Source organism: Peromyscus maniculatus, chromosome 14, assembly GCF_049852395.1.
Source record: "Peromyscus maniculatus bairdii isolate BWxNUB_F1_BW_parent chromosome 14, HU_Pman_BW_mat_3.1, whole genome shotgun sequence".
Classification (NCBI taxonomy): domain Eukaryota; kingdom Metazoa; phylum Chordata; class Mammalia; order Rodentia; family Cricetidae; genus Peromyscus; species Peromyscus maniculatus.
In genome coordinates, this window is record NC_134865.1 from 68,713,572 (window position 1) to 68,740,771 (window position 27,200).

The 27,200-nt window shown below is 39.4% G+C and overlaps 1 long non-coding RNA gene across 4 annotated transcripts in view; it reads right to left on the bottom strand.

Moving 5' to 3' along the window:
- LOC121822438 (uncharacterized) overlaps nucleotides 1–27,200 on the bottom strand; it is a 219,106-nt gene that overhangs the window by 18,071 nt on the left and 173,835 nt on the right. Inside the window, exon 8 of one of the 4 annotated variants that reach the window (XR_013044448.1) lies at nucleotides 24,271–24,383. The exons of the other annotated variants lie outside the window; for them this stretch is intronic. This is a non-coding gene — a long non-coding RNA (uncharacterized LOC121822438). The remainder of the gene's footprint in view (nucleotides 1–24,270; nucleotides 24,384–27,200) is intronic. 4 annotated transcript variants of the gene reach the window in all.

Consider the following 27,200-nt stretch of genomic DNA (forward strand, 5'->3'; position numbering starts at 1 on the left):
TTCGCTTATAATGTACTTGACATTTGTCCATCATAAAAAAAATAAAAGGCATTGGCAGATGAGTGTCAACTTAACGTTTGATCAAAATGTCCCATAATTGAATGGGAAAGCAATGTTAACATTATGCATTTGATTCCAGTTCATGTGCTCAATCTGCTAACATTTTAGAGCACTGACCCTCAAAATTCTAATGCATGTCAAATCGGTATGTAAATACCAGCAATTCTGGGGAGATTTGCAATGTAGAGCCTTATGCTAATGAGCAATATCCCAAGGAGCTGGAAGTTTTTCTTCCCCTCTGATACACGAACCAGAAAATTAGAAAGCTGACTCAAGAGCAAAGTAGCTAAGAGACCATTAACAGATACACAGTGCCTAGATCAGGGTCTAGAGTCATACATACCATTGACAACACATATTGGGTAATTAGCTCATTTCTCTTACTTATCTCTAATGATAAAAAGTAAATAAAAAAATCACTTACCCACAACAATAAAAAGCAGCCCTCCCCCATACAAAGAATGGTCTCAATGAACTAAACCAAACTTAATATTCAAATACAGTTAAAGGGTATTTTTATTTAACATGTTATGGAAATTTCCAAGTTTGAAGATGAAAATATATTTCTTATATATTTTAAAACTGTGTATGTTTACCTTTTGTGTGTGAGCAGGATTGTGCATGGGATCTCGGAGCAAAGATACATGTAAAGTCAGCCTTCTTATTCATTGTCTTACATTAAAAATATTTTCTTCATCGAATGTCTATTTGTTACCCTTACTAAAGTACTGGCCAGTTTGAAACATGTTCCAAGAAGAACCACCCTGGTCCAAACCTGTGCTAACATGTTCTAGTCCAGCACGATTTATTATTTGTTAACTGTATAAAGTTGGCTTAAGCTCTGTGTACTGTAAAACCATACTTCCTCTCTTGAATCTTATCACAAGAGCTAAACATAAAATGCTTTAGCAAATAAAAAGCCCTGCATGGACATGAGTAATGCTATCAACAACATTATTCATTTGTCATTTGCAAGGAATAAACAATGCTACACCTCTAAGGTTTGAAAAGTATTTTGTCATCAGTCAATATAAGTATTCTGTAAATGGAATCCTCCATGTTTAAATTATATTTTCAAAGCAGCCTATTAGAGTGCCTTTGAGAAGTTTACACTGCAGTTTCCTTTGCATATATGGATCTTGGTTTCTTGTAAAATCCCAGGACATTTCAAATAAGGAAAGGTCATTTAGCTCATCTGGTCGATTATAACTATGATCCATTTCCCCAATGAGAAGCAAGGGACACGTTTCTCAATGTATATCAGGGAAAAAAAAAAAAAACAGCTCTTAGAGCATTAGTATTAAAGCATTGCATATGCCTCAAGCTCTGGGCTCCTAATTTCATCACAGACGATTGATGATTCTGCCATCCAGGCTGAATCAGACCCAGGACACTAGGACTCGGTGATTCGGTCAGGTGGCAGGTTCACTGCAGCCTTCATCTAGTTTAAAAAAATATTTTATTGACACATAGAGTATTCAGTGTCATAAAAATATATCATATTTATCACTGCTTTTATGGCATGCATAGATATGACACAGGGGCATTGAGCCACACAGCATTAGACAAGCATTTATTTCACCCTGAGCTGCTACAAAGAATGCAGAGCTCAGCTTCTATCCTGTGGACTGACCCAACAGGACAGATTTCATCAGAAATAAGCATTGGAGAAAAATACAAAAATCAGTACAGATGCATGTATTAGCAAAATGCTCTGATTGTTTTTCTTCTTGTTTTCTTCTTCTTCTTCTTCTTCTTCTTCTTCTTCTTCTTCTTCTTCTTCTTCTTCTTCTCCTCCTCCTCCTCCTCCTCCTCCTCCTCCTCCTCCTCCTCCTCCTCCTCCTCCTTTTTCTTTTTTCCATGCTAAAGAACTCTGTCAGTAACATCCCTTCACACCCTCCTGCCAAAGGCATCAGAAGACTAAACTGGAGATTCTGAAAAAGCGATCAGCATTCATGGAAGTGGGAATGCAGGCAGAAAAATTTACCTCTAAGCACTTTAAGTAACACCCATAGTTTAGGATTATATTTTCACCCAGATTCTGATAGACATTTTGATAGAGAGCCATTTCCTGAGGAAGTATGATCCAAGAACATGTGGCTTTTCAGTTACTCAGTGGACAAACAGTCAAGTGTGAACCAAGCTGTAACAGAAGCCCAACCTCTCCATTGTCTGAAGCCGGGTTAGGAAAGTGTTTGAGAGGCATAGGAGGCCAGAGAGGGGAGCAGCATTTGCATGTAAATGGCAAATGTAAGTAAGTGGAAAGGAAGCATTAAGAAATTTGCATCCGATTTAAGCTTTGTCCTTATGCAGCAGAATGCAGTAGTCACAGCTTGTTGGGCAGTGTTAGAAAGGTAGTCAAGGCTACAGACTTCTGGAAGGAGATGTAGGCATGTGATGTCTTTATACATACGGACATGCAAGTGGATCTCTTAGGTGCTCAGAGAAATCTGAGGACCTGTCCATTGGTTGATATACTGGGCTGTTTAGAAAACCTGAAAGCATAGAAAACCCTCCCTTTTATGGCCTCTCCCACCTCTGTGTTCCTCTGAAAACATTGTTGATTTTCTTATGAGCTCCTGATGTTGAAAGACATTGGGGTTCCATTGGCACCTGCCCAGGGGTCCTGTGTTCTTATGTCTGTGGGCAGGGAATTGATCAGAAACATACAGCTGCAGCAAAAGCAGAGGCAGCTTTTAAAGAGATGGTGATGTGAAGGAGAAAGCTGGGATGTCCTTGAGCATGATGGAGACTGGTAAGCATGGCAGAAGAGTGGAGTAGGTTCTCAGACAATCAACAGCCACCAAAGCTACCCTCAGCCTGGAGCTTCTGTCTACTTTTACTCATGGGCTTACAGAATACATTTTATGAAAGGATAAGTTTCAGAAAAAAAAATTTATTGTAGGTAAGAGCTTAAGAGGAAGGCAGCAAGCAGAGCTTCTATGTATAAGGAATGGGTCCTAAGGAAGTGTTGCTGTAGAAGGTCCCAATGTTGGCGTTATGAAGGCTTTGCTGGGTTAGTAAACATGAGGAGCCAGCTGGTCAGTCTAGGTATGCCTCATACAAGGTATGCCTCTCCATCCTGGTGTCTGGGATGGAGTGTCAGGTACCCCTTCTTACATAGCTTTCAGGCAGCTGTACTCATTTAAGTGGCTATGTACAAAGAGAGGAAAGAAAGGGAAAAGAAATCAGAATATGAACCAATTCCCCTAAACATTCCTGGTACTTTTGGTCACTGGCCAGGACAGAACTGCAGGTAAAACCAAGGTCATTTTCAGCTTCTAGCTAAGAGAGAATTGATTGTCGAGGACAAGAAGCAGCATTACTCATTTTTGAGGTCCCCGCCCATAAACGTACAGAGAATTGCTCCTGTGAGCTTGTGAGTCGTTTGCGTAGCGCAGGCTTTCTTGCACATACTCTATCTGTTGCCATCACAGCCCCTTTTCTACTATTGCTGTGATAAAACACCGTGGCCAGAGTTCATGGTTTCAGAGGAGAGGAGAGTCTATGGTCATCATGACAGGAAGCACGGCCGCAGGCAGACAGGCAGGCACAGCACTGGAGCAGTAGCTGAGACTTTACATCTGATCAACAAGCATCAGGCGGAAAGAGAGAGAGCTAACTGGGAATACCTTGAGTCTTTGGAAACCCCAAGCCCCACCCCCTAGTGATACACCTCCTCCAACAAAGCCACACCTCTTAATTCTTCTCAAAGAGTTCCATCAACTGAAAACTAAATATTCAAATATATGAGCCCTATAGGGGCCATTCTCATTCAAACTACCTGTTACTTACTGTTCTACATACAACTTAATGCATTGAATGTCTCATTAGCACCTCAAATCTCCATCCGTTTAATTCCTTTTAGGATTACAGTAAAACTCTGGTCATGAGAGGCAGAGCCAGGTGGATCTCTGTGAGTTGGAGGCCAGCCCGGGCTACCAAGTGAGTTCCAGGAAAGGCACAAAGCTACACAAAGAAACTCTGTCTCAAAAAACCAAAAAAAAAAAACAAAAAAAAAAAAAAAAAAAAAACCACAAAACCCAGGTCATCTTCAGTCACTGCAGTACAAGTACCTGCAGAATCTTACTGGGTTTTGGTCAGGGAGGAACCGTTCCAGACTTTCTGGTCGCCAATGGGCTTTTTGAATGTGATAATTTTTCAGTCTGTGTGTAAAGCCTTCTAGAACTCACTCTCAGCTGCTCTCCTCTCCAGTTCAGCATTACCTTATGAAATATAATATATAAAATGGACACTTAAAAACTGTGCTGCTGAGTCAGAGCCAGGCGGATTTCTGTGAGTTTGAGGCCAGCCTGGACTACCAAGTGAGTTCCAGGAAAGGTGCAAAGCTACACAGAGAAACCATCTTGAAAAACCAAAAAAAAAAAAAAACCTGGCTGCTGTAAAGCATCCACTCCTCATTTGAGTCCTCATGAGATTCTGAACCACTGTGAAAGCCTGACCATCTCTACCATCATCTTGTCTCTCCCCGTCATCTCCTTTTCTTTGGCTGAAGGTGTCTTGAATAACCATGATCTCTTACACAACCTTTCCACTTGAGTCACCTCAGGATTCTCAGACAGCAGAGTCAAGACAGACACTGCTCACCCAGCCAGAAAAGGTCAATCCTATCGGTGATGGGCAGGCTATATTCTGACTCAAGTAATCATCTTAACACAACCAGACTTCTCCTCTTAAGCTATGACAGAGATAAGATCTTCCAACAGACCATCCAGAACCAGAACTGAGAGAATGATTCACCAGTTCATACCTCAGTCAGTACTGCTTAATTAATAGATACCTCTTGCCCACTACCTCAATTCTTCCATTGTTTGAGCTTACATCTCACATCAGTGCCCCAAAGATGGGTTTAGAGTCATTGAACCTTTTCGTCTGTTTTTCCTCCCAACATTGCCACAGTCAATAAATCTCCCTCCCAGTCACTGTTACTTGACTCTTTAATTGGCACGTCAGTGGGTAGCTGGCACAGCATAGCCAGCTAGAACTGCCAGAGCCATGTTTGCCTTAAAATATCTGGTCACAGATACATTCCCTTTCCTCCATTCAAGACAGACACCATTTCATGGATGTTCTTATGATCCCCTGTGTGTGCAGTAGATTTCAGGTAGCATATGTTAGGCTGTAAGTATGAATGGTAAAAGAATGAATGAAGAAACTATAACTGCTGTGCAGAATGGTGTCATTATAATGTCTGGCTTATGGGGATATAGCTCAGTGCTAAAGCATTTGCTTAACATCTGTGAGACATTAAGGTTTGTCCCAAGCACCACACATACACACACATAATGCCCTGCTTATACTGTGCAATAGTCAAAAATATGCACCTCGTCTATTAAAACTACTTAAAATAAAAATTAATTTATCACTGAATGATAGAATATAACATTTTCCTCAAAGAAATGAAAATGTAAAGTAAATATTCCTAGCATTATAAATCTATTTTTTAATTGCAATTTGTTAAGTTTAATGTTTGATTTTCCTTGGACCCACGAGAGGCATCTCTGTCCAGGTTTGGTTTCACTATCAGACAATTGCAGTAGTAGACCTACCTTCAGCTCAATAAAGCAGAGGTGTTCTTGTCACTAAACATATGAGTTTTATGATGTTTAAAATAGGCTGTCAGATATCTTACAATAAACTAGACTGAGCAAGTGTCTTTTGCAATAATCTTGTAAAACATACTGAATCCTCTTCTGTACTCCAAAGGCAGAGTGTCCTGGAAGGAACACCTTGGCTCTTTTGTACTCCAGAGTCATTTGCTTGTCTGCAATGGCTTGCTGTGGGGCTGTAAAAAATTGCAGGCATGCACTTTTATCTTGGCAGAACAATTGCTCGCACTGATTTTAACTCCCTCTCTAGCTTCCAAGATACCCTAAAACAAATGCTATTTAGAGAAGAAAAAAAGATTTTAAGTGTTCTTAAGTAATTTATTTTTAAATTACTAGGTTTATAGTGCCTTGATTGTACAAAATATTGTAACAGAAATTAAAGTTAATCAATAAACCAAGGGAGAAAGAAAACTGTTCCCTAGAGAATATCAGTAGTTAAGACATCTTTGTCCCAACTTCATTTTACAAAGAAAGTGTGCTAGCTCCCAATGTTTTACTTGAAGGTTTGATTTCTTATTTTCAACTTTTATAAACTGCAGCTCTTTTCCCCATCTGATTGTACCTAGTCTAGTGTGTCTCACTCTACTGAGAAAAAAATTATTGAAGAGGTAAAAAAAAAAGTAAAACGAGGGGATGTCTGCTCCACTCTTGGTAATGGTTCTCATTTTAAAACAGTATTGAAAACAAGCATTTGGACTGCCCATCCCTTCATCCCCTCCCCTGCCCCCTACCTCTGCCCTGTATAGGAAGAGCAAAGTGGAGTCTTAAACAGTTCTCTCTGGCACTGGCTTGGAAGCTCTGGCTCAGTTACTTGACTTCTCCACTCTCTCAGGTTCTGCATCTTTATAGAACAGGATAATAAAATAGGCATTTCTGGGGAAGAGCTGACATGTTTAAAGCTCAGAGAGTAGAGCCTGTCTCCCTGAGAGTGCTCAATGTCTTAAATGTCTCTCTTGATGCCAAAAGGTAGTTTAAGGTCTTGGACTAAATTTGCCTTTCCTGAGTTTCTTCTGCATCTAGTTGACAGTGTGTGAAAACACTCCCCGACCGAACTCTTCGTTTCAGCCCAATCACTGCCAACGTCTCTCAAGCCCCACTGTGCTATCATTTTTGTTTCTTGGTAAATGTGTAGGGTTTTATTATCTTTTTAAGTCTTCACTGCTTCTCATTGATTTGGAAAGTGTGCTGAAATATGTTCAATGATTCTATGTAGCTAACTGTAACTCCTGAGGCTCAAATCTCAATGCTTGCAACCATTAATAAGAGGTCATTTCCTTTCTCAGACACTGTCCTGCTGCCTCCAACCACTTCCTTCAAACTACTTTGAATGAGAGTGCACCCCATAGGCTCATATATTTGCATGCTTAGTCCACAGTTGACAAATTGTTTGGAAAGGTTTAGGGGGTATGGACTTGTTGGAGGAGGTGTGGTTTTGTTGAAGGAAGTGTGTCACTGGGCTTTGAGGTCTCAAAAGCTAACCCCAGGCATAATCTTTCCCTCCCTCCCCCTCCCATTCTCTCTCTCTCTCCTCTCTCTCTCTCTCTCTCTCTCTCTCTCTCTCTCTCTCTCTCTCTCTCTCTCTCTCTCTCTCTCTCTTTCCCCCCTCCCCCTTTCTGTCTAAGGATCATGGAAAACTGTCTGCTACTTTTCTATCACCATGCCTGCCTGCTGGCCTGCCTGCCACCATGGTCCCAGCCATGATGATGTAGCCTAATCCTCAGAAACTATAAGTAAGACTTCAATTAAATGTTTCCTTTTATAAGAGTCACCTTAGTCATGGCGTCTCTTCATAGCAACAGAGCATTAACAAGACAGCTACTGTCAATGCAAACTACTTACCATTTCCCTTTATGTAGAAACACATTCTTCACCATCTGTATTGGCCCAAATCTTGCCTTTAGAACTTGTATGTGATATTTGTTATTAGTAGCTTCCCAGTGATTCATCTTGACAGAAAGATTTTCTTTCCTTCTTCAGATTTCATTTTCTCATATCCTCTAAGCAGATGGTTATCCTTTTAGACTCATGTATTGGTATATGGAGACTGTGGGACCCCGTTTTCAGGTTCCTTGTGGCTTTACCCAGTAGGTCCATACAGAGAGGATGATTAGGACCACGGGCCTGAGTGCAGGTGTCTGAGATGCTCTGCACTTGGCTGTACTGGAGGGAGGTCTTTGGCTCCACCCCTTGGCGTCTATATAAATACCCTGGGGCAGAGACAGTCAGGGCTCATTGTTATAGGTTCCAGGCCCTTTCGAGGCTATCCTTTATTTTCTATCTATTTATCTCCACAATCTAAATCCTTCTATCCAATATTTCCTGCTGCTCACACTCAAGAAAACTCTGGGGAACTGTGGGGTTGGTGGGTAAATGCCCCACAGAAGACCATATCCCCCAGTTATCTACATGCTTCCCCAAAATCTAAACAGAAGCAATTCTCACTAAATTACGTACAGCAGACACTTGATGAACACATCATGAACCTGTACAGTCTAATTATGGCCTGGAATCATGAACTTAGTGTAACCTTAGCTAAGAAGCCTTAGCTAAGGGTACAGAATTAGCCTTCATATCTGACCTATAGAGATCAAGTCACCTACTAAGATTCACACAGTAAATCTGGGTCAGTGGTTGGACAGAAACTTCAACTTTATATTGCTTAGTTTGCAGAATTTCTCTCTCTCTCTCTCTCTCTCTCTCTCTCTCTCTCTCTATATATATATATATATATATATATATATATATATATATATGTGTGTGTGTGTGTGTGTGTGTGTGTGTGTGTATAGTTAGTTAGTTAGTTAGTGGGTCACATAAATGCCAGATCTCCTAAAGAAAAGCTGAAAGTCAAAAAATGAAAGATTGGTGATGACTGCCAAATTCAAATGGCTAATCCAAGAGTCTGTAGCCAAGCAGAACCAGAATCAATGTGGGAACAGGTGTTGAACAAGAATAGGCTTTGCAATGCCTAATCACTTTCTGGGGCAGCTGAGATAATGGATGCATTGGTATATTAGCCTGGGTTATAAGAGAAGTAGACTTGAGAGCAGGCTTATTGAAGTCTGATCAGCCAGGGTAAAATGTAAAATCCCCAGTCCCAGGTGACAGGAATCTCAGCTAAACATAATAGTTAAATACTTCAGGTAGATATAAAGAAGACAGATTCATACACTCACAAAATGGCAAAACACTTCCTGCTACTTTGTAATTACATTTAACTAATTAGCACTGACCTGGATCTCAGGGTCATGGGCACAGGAAAGTAAGAAATGAGATACAAAATGGTATTAGAAGCCTTCATAAAAAAGAATGAAGGAATGTTAAATGAGAGATGCTAGAGGATGACGATGTCATACAAATAAGTTTACGGATACTCAAAGCCTTGCAAAGAAAATGAGAAAAAAATCTGGCTGCACCATAAAAGCATCCTAACCTGATAGCAGGAAAAAAGATACACACACACACACACACACACAAAAAAAAAAAAAATAAAGAATAAAGAAATAAAGACGAAAGAAATGTCATTGATTAGCAAGATATTGTGTAGTGCTCTTCAAATAGCTGATCAAATTTAATTTGTCAAATATTAAAAAAATAAATGCTTGAATCCTGTTTAGTTCAGGAAAATTAATTAGATTACTAAAGCACCTGCAGCTGGTGGTAAGAGATATAGTATGTGAGTTCTTGAATGACTGATTCCAAATCCCATACTATTCTCATTGTATTAGGACCAGCTTCTGAAAGATCAGCCAGGCACACTCATTCTTGCCTGGATATCAGGGATGAGAAGATGTCTAGTCATAATATGTACATTTTCTCTGATAAACTTTGTCCAAGGACTGAGGAAACCATTGAAGTTGTCTCTCTCTAAGACATTAGTCTTACAAATTTAGCATTTTGCAAAATTCTCCCAGAACACCCTCCCTACCATCAAATCCACACTGTAGAGTTCGTTGCATCATCCAAATTTCTTCTCCCACTAGTAAAGAAATTGAGGGGTATCCCACGGATCATACCCTAAATTCTTACTCTCTTGACTGTTTTCACAGATGGTTCTTCCATTGGGAGTCTAATCAGATGTCATTCTTATTCCAGGACAGATGTCTCACACATGGGAGATTCAAATGGCAACATCATGTTTGATGAACTCTTGCCCACCTTCTATCCCCTAGTGAACTTGAGAATGCCAGAAATCAGCTTCCCTTTGCATACTGGTGTAGTAGAGTACACTGTTCTGCCTATTGTGGCTCTTGCTTCTTTAAAGCAAACTTTAAAAGCCTAGGTAAACGTTCCAATAAGTTTAAGAAAATTGAAATTGCTCATAAATTATAAACACCTCAGCTGTCCATACATTTCTCTCTCAGCATATAAACAGCACGATGAAAGCAATAAAAGTGATTATTTTATAAACTATAATATGGTAATACCTTTAGAGATTTCCAAAACTATTTAAACTTCCAAGCTAACCAATAGAGAACCGTTAATGAAATTCATATATTCATGCACTCTTAAAATTTTATATGAATACTTAATACTGCTTTCTACATTAAACTAATCTCTTTACTTTTCATGTTTGCCTTGCCTGGTTATGTCAGAAAAAAAAAAAACTGCATGGATTTGTATCAGTGAAGATGAAGGAGTCTTCCTTTGTTTAACTCTTCAGGAGAGAAGGAAGAAACACACACAATATTCACAGGACAACATGCCAAAGGCCAGCATCTGGCTCACTACTTAGAAAATAATTGTGGAACTGGACTCTTTTTTTTTTTTTTTTTTTTTTTTGGTTTTTCGAGACAGGGTTTCTCTGCGTAGCTTTGCGCCTTTCCTGGAGCTCACTTGGTAGCCCAGGCTGGCCTCGAACTCACAGAGATCCGCCTGGCTCTGCCTCCCGAGTGCTGGGATTAAAGGCGTGTGCCACCACCGCCCGGCCATGAACTGGACTCTTGTTGCTAAAAGTGATGAAGATATAAGGCCTACAATGAAAGAGAGAAAATACAAAAGGAAAATAAGCAGTTTTATACATTTAACTAGAGCATTACACACACCCAAGTATAATTACAAGGATAGAAGTTGGGTGGTCGGATGAGTGAATGGGTATGACTGGATCAACAATCCTTATGAATTGAGTTTTATAAAATTCATATCTTGAAGCTCTAATTCCTAATGTCACTGTTTTGGAGATAAGACCTGCTGGGATGTGATTAAATTAAAATGAGGTCTTAGGAGTGGCATCCTATTTCTGTTACACTGGTGATTTTGTTTCTTTCTTGTTTGGTTTTGCTTTTGCAGGAGGGTTTCACTGTGTAACTCCAGTTTACCTAGAATCTGCTTTGTAGGCCAGGGTGGCCACTATCAGATGTACATCTGCCTCTGGGATTAAAGACAAGAGCCACCACAACTCCCATGCCCCACTGCAGCTCCCATGCCCCACCCCACCAACACACAAAGAGGGAAAGTAACAGGAGGAATAACAGAAAGAAAATCATTATCTATTATCTACAAGCTAGGGAGAGAAGCCCTACATGAAAGCAACCATACTACCATAGTGTCTCAGTTAGATTTTTTATTGTTATAAAGAGACACCATGACCATGGCAACTGTTATAAAGGAAAACATTTAATGTGGTAACTTATAGTTACAGAAGTTGAGTCCATTATCATGATGGTGGTAAAAAAAAAAAAAAAATGGTGGCATGTAGACAGGCATGGTGCTGAAGACGGAGCCGAGAATCCTACATCTTGATCTACAGGTGGCAAGAAGTAAACTAAGGCACTGGGCTTGGCTTGAGCATATATAAGACCTTAAAGCCCACCCCACAGGAACACACTTCCTCTAACAAAGCCATACCCATTGTAACAAAGCCACACCTCCTAAAATGCCACTCCCTATGAGCTTATGGGGGGGGCAATTACATTCAAATTACCACACACAGGGATCTTGAAATTGGCTACTCTAGTGCTGTGAGAAAAGTTCTGATGTTTAAGCCACCCACTTTGTAGTGTCTTGTCATAAAATCCTGAGCTGACTAGTACAGATCGGTACATAGCATGGGGGATTCAGAATTCAGAGTATGACTTATTTAAATCTCTGGTCAGGTAAAAAGCAAAGCTTCAAAGGGAGAGTGGTGATTTTATTTTCCTCTTGGTTTGCTCATTTTAAATTATAAAGGTAATGCATGCTCATTATAACTTGCAACAATGTAGATGCTATACCAAATTCAAAGACAAGAAAGTGTTGGTTGCACTTGTGTCCAACACTTCCTAAAGGCAGAGCTCAGCATCACTAGTTCCAGATCATTCTAATTGAGCTGATCTACAAAGGAGGGACCATTCCTTCTGAGGGACCCGTAGATAGAGCAGATGGAGGCAAGGGGATAAGTGCAATACCCAAGGGGTAAAAGGAGAGAGATGAAGAAGAGTCTTTCACTTGGAATGGGAACATGTGTGCATGACTACATTTAGCATGCATCGGGACATGCAGATCAGGTGTGAAATAGACCCCAAGGTGTGAAGACATTATACAGATAACTGAGCTAGATGTAGGAACAGTCCATAGAGACAGCACTCACTAATACAGGAAAAGAATCTCAATTTTACTCAAAAAGAACAATATGAATTAAACTCACACTAAAATACCATTTTCATATTTCTGATTGGCAATGGTCTAAGAATTTTATAAAACACCATATTGATGAGGTTTTGTGAATACATCAGATAATGCTATGGATGCAACCTCATAGAAAAGAATAAAAATATGTAGTGAAATGGTGTACAGTTATTCTTTGTTATGGTTTAGACAGATGTCTTCAAAGAGGCTGATGTATTGAACATTTGGTCCCCAGCTGGTGAGGGCAGTTTTAGAGGTTCTGGAAACTTTAAGAGATGGGGCCTAGATAGAGGAAGTAGGCAAGTAAAGTAGTGTCCTTTGGGACTGTTCCTTGTCCAGAAATATCTTTCATTGCCTTCCAAATTCTCTTTCCTCTTCTTTTCATGTCTCTCTTTTCTCTTCTCCCTCCTTCCCCTAACATCTCTTTTAAGCTGAACAGCCTCATCCTGCACACAGTCCCTCTGCTGTGACATTCTGTCTTACTGTAAGCCTGGAATCAGCAGAACTAAAGACTCTGGGTTGAAACTCGTGAGCCAAAATAAATAACTCCTCCGGTTAGGTCATTCTGTCGGTTATTTCCTCATGACCAGAAAACTACACACTACCTTTTGACCTTCTGTTCCTTTACCTCTCGGCAAACACTGCTAAGAACCTTGGTAAAATGCAGACAAATCTTTGTAGTTCACATGTGGGAGAGTTTAGCGCATCAACTCCTGGGTTGGAAATGGCTTTTAAAAAGAGAAATTAAAATGTCAACATTTCTTTCTGTTCTTTACAAATTATCGGCATTATTAAGTAGCTGATACCTTGCAGCATACCTGTTTAAAGTAACAAAGGCTCAGATCAATTAGAGTAAGTTAGAATGAAGTCATCAGGAAAGGGGCCATGCAGGAGAATGTGGTGTTCACACCAGCTTGCACATTAATGCACAACTTTCTCCCACATGTAACCAGTCTTTCAGGGTTTATTTCCAAAGCAACTACTGATTTTCCTGTGAATTCTTCTTTTTCTGCTTTTCTGTTTTGATTCCCAGGTGATACCACATCCCGCTCACCTTCCACAAAGGAAAGCATTCTAATCTGTGGTTTTCTCTCCTTAGCATAGATTCCTTCTAATCCTCAACTATCTTCCATGCACTGCCTATCTTACCATAGCAATTTCTCAAAGGCAGATTCCAACCCCCTTCCTTTACTCAGGCCTGCATTTAAAACAGACAATAAGGGTCCCATTCCTGGGCTTGATATATGGGGCTCTCCCCAGGGTTTTGTCTGGAGATATAGATATATAATTATATCTCTATCATCTATATCTATACCTATATTTATATATCTCTATATCTCTATTTATACCCATACCTATATTTATCTTTATTTTTCTCTATCTATATCTATACCAATCTGTCTATCTATGCTTTGTATGGACATTTACTAAATCGTGAGGAAATTTGCCCATTTGAAGTTCCTCTTTCCCTGCTGAGCCAGGGTTCCCAGTGCTGCTTTGCCCCTCATGGCTTCTATTCTATATCTCTCAGTTGCCTTCACAAAGACAGACTCTGCCACTTGACTTTGGCAGTTGGTAGAAGCAGTGAATACAGACAAGGTCTCCCATCTCTTGTTGCTTAAGAGGTGCTAGGCATGGAGTCTGAGTCAAAGGAAAACGGAAGCCTATAAGAGACAAGAATGATTTGATTGAACTCTAGTTCTCAATCCGAAATGTTGGTAGCAAGCCCAACCAATACCTAATAGCTACTTGTATTTCCATGAATGACTATAGTACTTTTAAGGCCAGCCACTCATTCAATAGAAATTTCATTCCACTTTTCTAGAAGTCTTGATTTCAAGAACAAACAACAGAAGAATGACCCCAAGTCTGAAGTAGCATCTGTGAGGTATGGGTGAGAACATTCATGTGTCAGTCTTGCTGGTGATCTTTCTGCATGCTGATGTGTATAGCACAGTACTTTTTTGCAGCATACTATGGTACTGTGGTTACACTATTATTGGTAAGGTTTACATCTAGCCATTCATCTGATTCTCTGTGCTTCACTGCAGCTTAAAATATTAAAAACTGCCTTTGCATTTATTAGTGAAGAGACATTATTATGCACACATGAGTTTTCCAGGATAATTGTAAGCTATCTCCATAATATATTGATAGTTAAAGGTTGGCAAATTGTGTGTACAATTGTAGCTGAAGTTTTCCTGGTCCTGCCCGGCTCCCACAGCCCCATGGTCCTGCAGCCACTCAGACCCAAATGAACACACAGAGGTTTATATTAATTACTAACTGTATGGCCTAATGGCTCAGGCTTCTTGCTAGCTAGCTCTTAAATCTTAAATTAACCCATTTCTATAAATCTATGCTTTGCCACGTGGCTTGTAGCTTACTGGTACCTTTTTTTTTTTCCTTCTCATGGTGATGGCTGTCAGTGTCTCCTCTGCTCTCTCTTTTTCTTTCTCTCTCTCTCTCTCTTTAGAATGTCCCACCTAACCTTATTCTGCCTCACCATTGGCCAAACAGCTTTATTTTCAACCAGTTAGAGCAACACAAATTCAAGGCATACAGAATGACATCACCCATCTCAACAATGTACCCAGTTGTTAGGCTTTTCTGGATGGATAGTTGTAGGGCTCAATTTTGGAAAACAGTCACAGACACTATGTAAATAAGATGGCAGGTGGTTATGCTCCAGTAAAACAGGATTTTGTCTAAAGTTTCAGTTTTGTGGGTTTTTTTGTTTTGTTTTTTGATCTTTTGTTCTTTGTTAACTTCTGAGCTAAATTTCTCCTCTTTTTCACAAATACCTTCCAGTTATTCATGTTCTTCCCTTAGTTTCTGCATAAACACTTCTGAGTCATGTTCATTTATGAAAGTTAGCTCTTTCAATAATCTTCCCTGGGCATCCTAGTAAGGAATACTTTCAATATGTGATACATTGTCTGATATTTCTCTGTAGCTTGTCTTTTAATTATGTAAGTATTTTGTCATTTCTTCATTTTAATAGCCTAAGGATAAGGATGCCTCTGTTTACCTTACAGCATCAGGTTCTTTTTGGCTTAGTTTATTTTGTTTGAGATAGGTCTCACTATATAGCTCAGGCAGACCATGAGTGCACTGTGAAACCTAGCCTAGGCTTGAGCTCATGCTCCTCCAGTTTCAATCTCCTGAGTGTTGAGTTTGCCTGTACAAGTTACTATGGCCATTGCTTTTGCTTATTGAAAACTCTGGACAGAGGATATAGTAGACACATACTGCACAGGCCCATTAGGGGATACTCCATTGGCCATTCCACTGAAGGATCAAACCTCCCCTCAGCTAACCCCTATGTTTCAGAGTATCACTCCATTGATATAGTGGCGGATGGCTAACAGCTTGGCAATCTCTGTTTTTCTATACTCAGAGATGGTCAGATAGAGAGAATGCATTATTTGATCAAATTCTTGAGCATTCACTTTGAACCACATCAAAGACTTATGCACTTAGAGACACTGGAGAAATTAAAGAAATGTATCTTATCAATCATTTCTAGCCTCAACAGTGTGTGACTTATTTCCTAGAATGTTCTGTCTTGGGTAAAAGTGATTATTTGGTATTCTTGACAAGCTCTTATGAAAATAAAACTTAGGTTTTGTTGTTGTTGATTTGGCCATCCATCCATTTGTTTGTGAGACAGAGTCTCATCTTTTCCAAGGTGGCAAAGAATTTTCTATGCAGTCAAGAATAACCTTGATGTTATGATCCAGTTTTCATATCCACAGTGCTGGGATTGTAGATATATACTACCATGTCCAGTTTTTATTCAAGTATTGAACCTAGGACTTCATATGTATTAGGCAAGCACCCTCAAGCTACACCCTCAACTTGACCTCTATTTTAAACTAACAAAAAAGGAAGGCAAATTATTTAATGACTAGAAGCCAGAAAAATGACAAAATGCTAGTATGCAAAAGACAGCAGCAGTCTTAGACATCCCCTGACCCTAAGAAAACACACAATGAAGCTGGTTTTTGTTTTTTTTTTTTTTTTTTAGTTGTTACTTTTAGCAGGATAGAAAGTGATATTTGTCCTTGTTCATTTTGGAATGGTTCATGTCTAAGAAAACTGTCTTACCATAAAAATCACCACCAAAATCGGAAGGTTGATACTGGCCAAATCATGAAACAGTAGACATTTTTAAAAGTTATTTATTAGTATAAATGACCTTGTATATCTGACTTAGGCTTATGCAGAAAGTGCTGCAGTGATAGACCCCCAGATTTTGTAACATAGTACCTCCAAGCTCATGAATATTCCAAAGTAGCTTTACATTTTAAGTGTTTGTGTGAAATAGATAGTGCTTTTAAATGACAAATGGTCATTCAAAAAGTAAATGCCTAAATAAAAGGTGAGTTTTGTATGATAATTTTTTTTCATTGCTAATGAGAGACTAACACTCTCAAAATTTAAGGAAGTATTATTCTCCGAACAATATTGGATCCAAAAGCTTTCTCCTTTACTCGGTGATCTGTTTGTGAAGCTTCTAAGGGGCATCTCAAATGCTTTGCAGTCTTTTGCTGCTTATATTTGTATTCACTCATGGTTCTTTATGAATACTGAAAGGTGAATCTAAATGGATAGTTCGTTAAGTTGAATTGACATTGATATCTCTAGTCATCTCTCTTTGCTTTTAAGAGCTTAAATGATTTGAACATAAATTTTATGCAGAAGAAACTTTTACTGAAGCAAATAAAACTTTTTTTAAATCGAGTGACTTTGAAAAAAAAACATGGGGATAATTCCATTGTATACAAAAGAACAGAGAGAGAGAGAGAAAGAGAGAAAGAGACACAGAGAGAAGCAGAGAACATTGTCACAGGGGATAGGATATAGGTCTTGGAACCCATATGTAGAATCAAGGCTTCTGTTAAGGTTCTGAAATGTACAGGATAGACCACACACACACACACACACACAACCCAGTTAACAATCTAATCTAAAATTTCTATGGTGCTGACCAAGCATTGCCAAAGAGGAATTTAAAAATTCAACTTAATGAAAATTGCTGATTTCATTTTCTCACTTATGCTCAGCATGATTCTTTGTTCTTTATGAAGCATTAGCAGTTCTGGTAATGAAGCCTGGCCTTCCTTCCAGCCCTCCCAGCCTGACACACAGTTCCACTTGCTCCTCAACCATTACACTGCTTACTCAGTAGTTTGTCACTGCAGTTCAGACTGTAGAATTTATGAAGTAATCAGACATGCTAATAGAATCAGCTGCAGATACAGTATTTCAGCATCGAGATTACTTCCTTCCCAATCAGGATTGGAGCAACTTTGCTTCTCTCTCTCTCTCTCTCTCTCTCTCTCTCTCTCTCTCTCTCTCTCTCTCTCTCTCTCTCTCTGTGTGTGTGTGTGTGGTGTGTCCAGGCATTTAGGTAGACATACACTCATTTGTATGTGGTATACCTGTGTGTATGTACATGTGTGTGCATGTAGTGGAATGAGATAAATGTTTGGGCTCTGCCTTATTTGCTACTTGACCTTTTTCACTGAGGCAAGGTTTCTCAGTCAGTTTCAGAGTTTATAGTTCAGGCTGTTCTGCTTGCTCTGGGGAACTTTGGTATCCAGCTCTGTAGGGCCACCACATTCACTTGTACGTATTTAGGTTCTGGGGATCATAATTCCTACTCCCCTTGCTTGTGGGAACCAACAACTTTAACTATTTATCCATCCCAATGCCTGAAGTTCATTCTCATATTCCTGAAATATGGAAACAATATCTATAAGCTGGAACATAGGATGAAGAGTATAGAAGATTACAATTTAAAAGTCTCTTCATGGCTTTACAGCAGTGTGTTCTGTGTGTTGATAACTATTATACGGAAAAAGTGAGAAGCAATTTCCAGTTTGTTTCTGAGCTATATTGATGTTACCTGAATAGGGAAAGAATATTTTATGGGATGTAATAACAAAATGGCAGTCACTTTGAGGCCTAAAATATGATTTCAGTACTTGGCTCAAAGAGTACCTAAATGTGCCATTTTACACTGGCTGACACCTCTGTGCAGGGTTCCAGAACAGCACCATTCTGTCACGGCTTTGGCAGATGGCTATCACCCAGAGACCTTTTTAAATAAGACTGAAGTTGAACAGTGCAATGTGAAACTCACCACATTATTGGATCACGTAGCTGTACCCAGTGGTCTGGAGCGTTACAAAGTAAAACCCACTTCCAAGTTTAAATTGCTGCCACCCTGAGGTGAATGGAAAATGACCAACTAAGTTTTTTCCAAGCTTAAAATGACCCTGTCTTATTGCAGAAGAATCAAAATGCATGTGATGTATTGTTGAGACTCAAAAAGAGTGCACAAGATATGATTGTGTAAGCAATAAAAAAAGCAGACCACCTTGATGTCGGTACAAATTTGCATATTCATGAGTGTCATCTTTCTGGAGAAACCACATTCCCAGAAGTCAATGGACCAAAAGGGAATCCATCAGTAGGATATTCAATTGTGAAAAAGAAGCTTTTACTCTACTGCAAGGATGCTAAGAGCCTAGAATTCACACAAACATTGCCCTTTAAACAAGACCTGAAAACATTAAGGTCTGAAGAGTGATGTGCCTGGTCTGAGTTAGTAGGTTATTTGAAACACTGTAGCATCTTTGTAGAGGAATTGAATATGTTTTAAACCCTACTTTGGCTTGTTGAATGTTGATTTTGAGTAAGAACCAACATAGTAAGCTTATTCTTTCTTGAGAATCATGATTCAGTCTTAATAGAAATGCAAAAGGAGCATGGAAGGAGATAGAAAATTTTGAAATGAAGGATTGATATATGAAGTTCTACATTTGAGCCATCTTGTGATGTTTTAGTCCCTGCTGTGTCCATCATTTAGTGACTCAAACATCACTTCATTTTGGCCTCTTTTATCATAAAATATGACAGTGTGGTTGTATTGTATGACAAAACTTTTTCAAGCCATTTCCAGAAAAACAGGGTCTAGGCAGATTTTTTTCTTTCCTGCTTGCCAGTTCCCAAATAATAGACACAGATACTCAATATTAATTATAAATATTTGGCCAATAGCTTAGGCTTATTACTAACTAACTCTTACAACTTAAATTAACCCATTTCTATTCATCTACATGCTGCTACCTGGCTCCTGGTGACCTGTCCTCCAGCATGCCTTGCTCCACCTGCGTCTCCTGGTGAGTCCTGTGACTCCACCCTCCTTCTTCCCATCATTCTCTCTGACTCGAAATTCCTGCCTAACCATCAGCCAATCAATTTCTTTTTAAATTAACAATGAGATCAATACATATTTACAGTGTATAAAGATTGTTCCACTGCAACAAGGGGACTATTTACCTTAATTTTAGGGACTTTGAAGATAAACATTATTTCCCTGAAATCACTTTTCTCTCATATTAAAATCTGCTATGTTTGTTTTTTGCTTCTACTTTCCCTGAAAACTTAAAATGATAATTATTGTCAGATCCAAAGATCTCCAACCCCCATGGCTATGCTTGTGACATTGTCCTAAACAGAGGGACTTTGGTCAGGTAAACAAAAGAATTGTAATTGGGTAAATAAGCCCCAAACTCACTTTTGTTGTTTGCTAGGAATCACCTCCAGGAACCACCGTATTCTTCCCCAAATGGTCAGCTGTGGGGGAGAGGGGGATGGATGCACATCTGCAGACAGCCTGAGATCTGCTCACATGTTCAACCTGATGACTGTCATATAAAAACTGTTTGCTTTGCTGCCATTTTGTTATTCTCTTTGCCTCCCCCTGCCCTCCCCAACTCCCAAGATAGCCTTATCAGTTTGGTCTGCAATACACCTTTCTTTCTACCCACATCTGGCTCAGTAGTTCCTCTGCACCACTCATTCCAATTACCATCCACATATTCCTCGTGTCTTTATTTAAAACCTGTATTTGGTGCTTGTGTCTTAAGTGTTAGATTTCTATCAGACATAATTCATGATCTGGTATTTCCTCTGCCTTTTTAGCTGGAGATTAGAACAACTGTGAGAAAAATAAATTTTAAACAGTAAAAATAGGTTTATGAACGATTCTGTTTCATATTAGAATTAACTATTCAACTTGAGTCTCTAACCCTGGTCCTGAAGTGTGAAATCCTATATACAAATGAAAGCAAAATAAGCCATTGCATGTATTTATTTATTCATTCATTTATTTGTTTACTGAAAAACATTGTTAGTATTTGAAATATTAAAACACTAAAATTTGTATGAGGAATAATTCAAGTAGCAGTGATCATATAAACTGAAATGTATGAGTTACAACCTTTGCAAACATTATGAGTAGGCCATATTTCTTTAGGGAATGTGAAATACCTAAATAAAATCAAAGAAAATAATAGAAAGGATAGAATAAGAAATAGAAGAAAAGGAAGGTAATGCAATAAAATGCCACATATGAAAGATCAACTTATATTTTGTTTTCAATCTGATTTGTAGGAAAATTTATTGTCATTATTATTAATGTGCTGAGGTTTAGACTCAGGGCCTCAAACATGCTAAGAATACACTGTGCAACAGAGCTATAGTTCCAAGTCTCATGAATATATTTAACTTTTAATTAAAATACAATTATATCACTTCTCTCCTTGCTTTCCTCCTCCTAACCCTCCCATGTCCTCTACTTCTAATCTTTCCCATGTTCCCCACTTCCTCTCATATTTATGGGCTCTTTTTCTTCATTATTGTCACATATATACTGTTTTGCCCAGATTGTGGGGACTCCTAAAAGGCCACCATGGAGACCAAATCCCATATGTAAAAGCAAAGAGCCTTTATTTTCAAGCTCAGAGCTTGGACTCTGTCTGATGCACCAGTGAGAGCAGAGAGCCCAGAGCCCAGGTAGGGGTTTTTATCATAGCAGAGGTTGGGGTGAGGGGATTTGGGGGTATAGGGAATGTTTGGAATGTCAGGTATTTCCCCTTAGATGCAGGCCTCCCTGGGTAGGATCAGCTTATGGCTTTTCCTGGGTCCAGGTGTTGCCTGCCAGAAGCTGTGTGGTCAGGCTTTCTTGGGTGCCCCCACAGTACATATGCATAAGTCTAAACACACATTCTGCTGAGTCCATTTAGTGAGGCTTCTATATGTATGATTTCAGAGTTGACTACTTGATATTAGATAATCAACTTAGAGACTCATCCGTAAGAGAGGCTAATTTTCCTTCTTTTAACAGTCACTAATTGCCTGTAGGTCTTTGTCTTTGGTTGGGAATCATATGAGATTTCCCCTTACATATTAGTATGTCTGTTGATATTGTCATTTCTTAGTTCTTTTATGGGCAGCCATATTGTTGAGGTATCATAGGTGTAGCATTCTGTGTGGTGATATATTGTGTCCCCCAGTATATTATGCACCCTAATAAGGCTTATCTGAGGATCAGAGGAAAAAGCCAGCCACTATATTAAACATAGAAGTCAGGCAATGGTAGCACACACCTTTAATCCTAGCATTCGGAAGGCAGAAATCCATCTGGATCTCTGTGAGTTCAAGGCCACACTGGGGAACAGAGCCAGGCATGGTAACACACATCTTTAATCCCAGCACTAACCATAGAGGTCTGTAGGTCTGTACAGACAGACAGAAAGTGATGTAGCTGGGCAGAGAGAAGAAGTGAAATGCAGAACAAAAAGGGATATAGGCATGGATGTACAGGAAGTAGGTCTCCTTGGCTGAGGATTTCCAAGTGGTAAGAACTTGGCTGGCTTCTTTCTGCTTTTCTGATCTCTCAGTTTTTACCCCAATATCTGGCTCCAGATTTTTGTTAATAAGACCATTTAGCAATTTGTTTTATAATTCTGGTCATTTCTAGGACTTAAAATCCCACAGACAACTTCGAGTTTTCTTTTATAATCTTTCTATGCCTCTTCTGTGATGTTTTCTGGGCCTTGGTTGCAGAAGTTGTGATTTAGATGCATATATTTTGGCTGAGCTCCCCACAATGCATTAATCTCTGTATTATGACCAATTGTGGTCTTCTAACTTCACCCTGAAAATCATCCTTATACCCACAGATAAATGCAGTTCTCACCTCTCATCAAAAAAACTTCTGTTTTTAATTTTCTATACATTTATTTAGTGGGTTGTTTAGTGTGTGTAACAAGCCATGGGATGCAATGTGGAAGTCATAGGAAAACTTGTGGGAGTCTTTTCTCTCCTCTTGACATGTGAGGCACTGGATCAAATTCTGATCTAATGGTTTAGTATCAACCACCTTGACCCACTGACTTAGTCAATGTTCTGTTGTTCTGAAGAGACACCATGACCAAGGCAACACATATAAAGGAGATTATTCAGTCAGGGGCTTGTTTACAGCTTTAAAGGTTTAGTCCATTATCATCATGGCAGGAAGTAGAGAGCATGACAGCATGAAGGCAGGCACAGTGCTGGAGAAGTAGTAGAGAGCTATATCCTGATCCAGAGAGAGAGAGAGAAAGAGACTTGGAGTCTGGGGCTGACAGGGACTTTGGAAGCCCCAAAGCCTATCTCCCACAGTGACACAATTTCTTCAAAATAGCCATACCTATTCCAACAAGGCCACATTTTCTAATCCTTCTCAAACAATGCCACTCCCTGGAGACTAAGCATTCAAATGTATGAGCCTATGGGGGCCATTCTTAATTCAAACCTTCATATCCACTGAGCCAGCCTTCAGGCCCATAAACACAGTTTTGATTTAAATATTTCCCAGTTATAACTTGGGAGAGCAGACTCTACACCTTGCCTGGACAGCACAATAGAGATGACCCTGTTGGTGAAAGTGTGGGTGAGCCAGTGGTGATATGTGAGCATGGCAAAGCATCCTCATTACTCATTTGTCTTGTGGCAGCATGGGCTAGGGAGAGATGCCCGCCCCCATTCAATGCCGGAGGCAGGTGGGAGAGCTGGCCCTGAGGTCATAAGGGGGGAGAGCTGTCCCCGCCTCCACCAGCTGCAACACTTGGGAAAGCAGGCTCTGCACTTTGCCTAGGTAACCCAAGAGAGCCAACCCTGTTGGCAGAGGTGTGGGTGAGCCAGCCCTGAAGAGCCTGGGGGAGCTGTCCTCATCTGTCTTGAGGTGGAATGGTCTGGGAGAGATGTCCCTGCCCCCCATCAATGCTGAGGCAAGTGGGAGAGCAGGCTCTGAAATCATAAGATCTGAGAGTTGTTCTGCCCCTCATCAGCTGCAGCACTCAAGAAAGTGGCCTCTACACTTTGCCTGGGCAACATAGTAGAGCTGTCCCTGAAGGTGTCGGTTTGGGAGAATCAACCCTGAGAACTCAAAAGCCAGAGAACTGGCCCTGCATCTTTCTCATCGCTGTAGGTGTGAACTGCCCAGGATGGTCCTAGAGGGTCCACCCTGGTGGTGAAGGTGATGCTGCAGTATGGCGGAGCTGACCATCTCTACAGGTACCCAGGCTCAGAGCCAGGGCTGTGTGTTTGCTCACCCCAACATCTGTGACCTGCTGGAGAATGGGAAGTGGGTGTGTGTGTCAGTACTATAAAGCTAGGACTGCAGGATCTCGATGACACAGGGCAGCAATGGAATATCCTGAAAGAACCTGGCATTGATGGTGCAGCAGAGACAAGGGGCCTTGAACCAGACCAATGATTCTTTTCAATAAAGGCCTGCATCTACAAATATATGAATAAAGGGTTTAACTGTGTGACTCACTGGGTCACACTGCAGCTTCCATGATGAGATTTCCCCTTTTTCCTTTTTTCTTTTCTTTTCTTTCTTTCTTTTCTTTTTTCTGTTTTTTATCCTAAATTTTATTTTGTTTGGCATGGGGAGGGAGATGGATTGGATCAGGAGGCATTATGTGAAAGACATAAAGAATAAATAAAAATAAATAAATAAAAATATTCCAGTTGTAACACTATCAATCTGAAGATTACTATTTATTTAACTAATCATAGAATTAAAAAAAGTATTAGAAATAGAAAGGCCTTAACCATGATTTCTTACCCAAATATCTTGAAGAAATGAGCCTGAGATTCAGTTAGCTCAGCCTTTACCACTAACAGGGTTTGGAATGATTCAGCTGAAAGCCAGAGTTGATATTTTCCTCCAAATGAGTTCTGCAATTTAGGAATGAGGAAAAAGTGCAATGAGAAAATGGGATATGTTGCTTGAGAGGTGGCTTGGTGGTGAAGAACGTATACCACTCCTGTAGAGGACCTACTTCAATTCCCAGCATTTAAATGAAGTGCCTTATAAGTACCTATAACTCTGTGTCCAGGAGAATCAGGTACCTCTAGCCTGTGTGGGCATTTGTACTCATGTACGCACGCACGCACGCACGCGCGCGCGCGCACGCACACACACACACACACACACACACACACACACACAGCCCCATTGTTAACTGAGACATTGGATGGCTTCTGGAAGAATGAAAGTTAAAATTACTTTAAGGGTGTTGTTACAGTACACAGCCTTATCAAAATGTATATGGGAAGCACAAAATGATTCCAGGGATTATTAAAGCATAAATAAATAAAAACAAGAAATACAAATAAAAGAGAAAATAAAGTTGGGCGGGTGGAAACAGGGAAGTATGGTGGGTGTGTGGGAGGAGTCAGGTAGAGGAGTCAGGAATGAAGATAATCAAAATACATTGAACAGCCTTCTCAAAGACTTGGTTTTGTTTAAAAAGAAAACTGAATAATCTACATGTGCTTGTGGCAAAGTAGGGATGAAAACCTTGGTGTACTGGGTATCTAAGATTATTATTTTTTTATTTTTTCTTTTAAAAATTATTCTCTTACAATTTTTTACATGTATATAATGAATTATGATGATATCCACTCCTTTATCTCTCCCTAGTAATCTTCAATATGCCCCCTTCCAAGTTCAGGTGCACTATATACTTATTTATTCATTACATTTTATTTTATTCCACTGTACTTGATTTTATCCACATTGCCTCCACATTCATGGGCATGGAGTCATTCATTAGAGCATGGACTATGTACGAGAGGCCACATACTCAAAAATTTTAAAAATGATGATGACATCCCTTCCCTAACCCACCACCAACTGTCAATAGCTCCTTGGCTAATGGACAATAATTTAAAATGTAAAAGAATAAATTTTGCCTAAATAAAAGTATCATCAGAGTTTCTAGGCACTAATATCACAGCATGAATGATTATTGAGTATATTAATAAGGTGAGGACTTTGAATTAGTTGAATGGCATTCACTGAGATGGAACTGGATTGCTGCTATCATCAAGAAAAGATGCTGCCTTCACCACTATACAAAAAAGACAAACAATAGGAAATAGTTCCAATACATCTATTTATAATGGCATTTGGCATTTGAAACAAACTTATTCAGATCAGCTGCAGTCATAACAATGATTCATTTCTCATCTTGCTAATAATTCATGCACTTTGGTCCAGAAAAATAAAATTTGTCTTTTGTGAAGAAATAATAAAGATGAAAACTGCTTTTGATTCCAGAGTGAGCAAGCATTGTGACAAATAGTTTTAAAAGAAATCCTCATGCCCGAACAAGACTCTGCATATTCCAGGCATGTGAAATGAAATAGAAAGGCTTTATTTACTAAGATACAAGCTGTACCTCAAAAATCAATATTTGATGTATAGCTATAATTTAAATGAGGAAACACAAATTTTCACTTAATCAGATATTAACACAATTCAAACAAAATATCTCAGAAGCAATGTTTCTCCAAACTTTGGAAATGATGACAATTGGTTTATATCAATTCAGAAATAAATCTATGTTTTACTCCAATCTAGGGCAGGTACTCTTGGTTAACAACTGAATTACATCAGTGGTCCCAGTTAAGGTTACCAGAAATACCTGGGACCTACTCAAGCACCCAGATAATATTGGAAAATTAATCAGGATCTGAACCTGCAAGTATCTTGGTGACCCACTCTCAAGTGTAACTTTAAACAAAGTAACATTCCAGATAGACAATGACTCAATTATATTTTTGTAATATGAAATACACAATTTTTTGATGTGATTGTGAACTTGGTACCTTAGGGTTTCTATTGCCATCAAGAGACACCATGACCACAGCAACTTTTATAAAAGAAAACATTTAATTGGGGTGGCTCATTTACACTTCAGAGGGTTTAGTCCATGATCATCATGGCAAAAAACAAGGCAACATGCAGGCAGTCAAGATGCTGGAGAAGGAGCTGAGGGTTCTTACATCTTGACCTGCAGGTGACAGGAAGTAGTCTGGAGCAAAGTCATTCTGACACACAGGCATCAGGAAGTGGTCTAGGTCACTGGGCATGGCTTGAGCATATATGAGACCACAAAAACCATCTCCATAATGACACACTTCACCCAATGAGGCCATACACACTCCAACAATGTCATACCTCCTAATAGTGCTACTACATTTGGGGGACATTTTTTTTTCAAACCAGCATATTCCATTTCCTGGCACCCAATGGCTTGTAGCCATATCATCATGTAAAAATGCATTTAGTCCAAATTCAAAAGTCCCCATAGTCTATCACAGTCTCAACAATGTTTTAAAGTCCAAAGTTCAAAATCTCTTCTGCGATTCATGTAATCTCTTAACTGTAATCTCTTAAAAAATAAAAATAAAAATACTAGATCACAAACTTCCAACATATAATGGCACATGATATGAATTTTGTTTTAAAAACATAGAAAAGGAAGCATACTGAGGAAATACTGGACCAAATTAAGACCAAAACCAGCTAGGCAAACTCCAGATTCTGTATCTCTCTATCTAATGTCACATGCTCTTCAGATCTCCAACTCCTTTCAGCTTTGTTGAGTGTTAACATACTTCTTTCGCTTGGGCTGATTCCACTCCCTGTTAGTAGCTTTCTTCAGCAAGTAGCCCATGACTCTGGCATCTCTAACATTTTGGAGT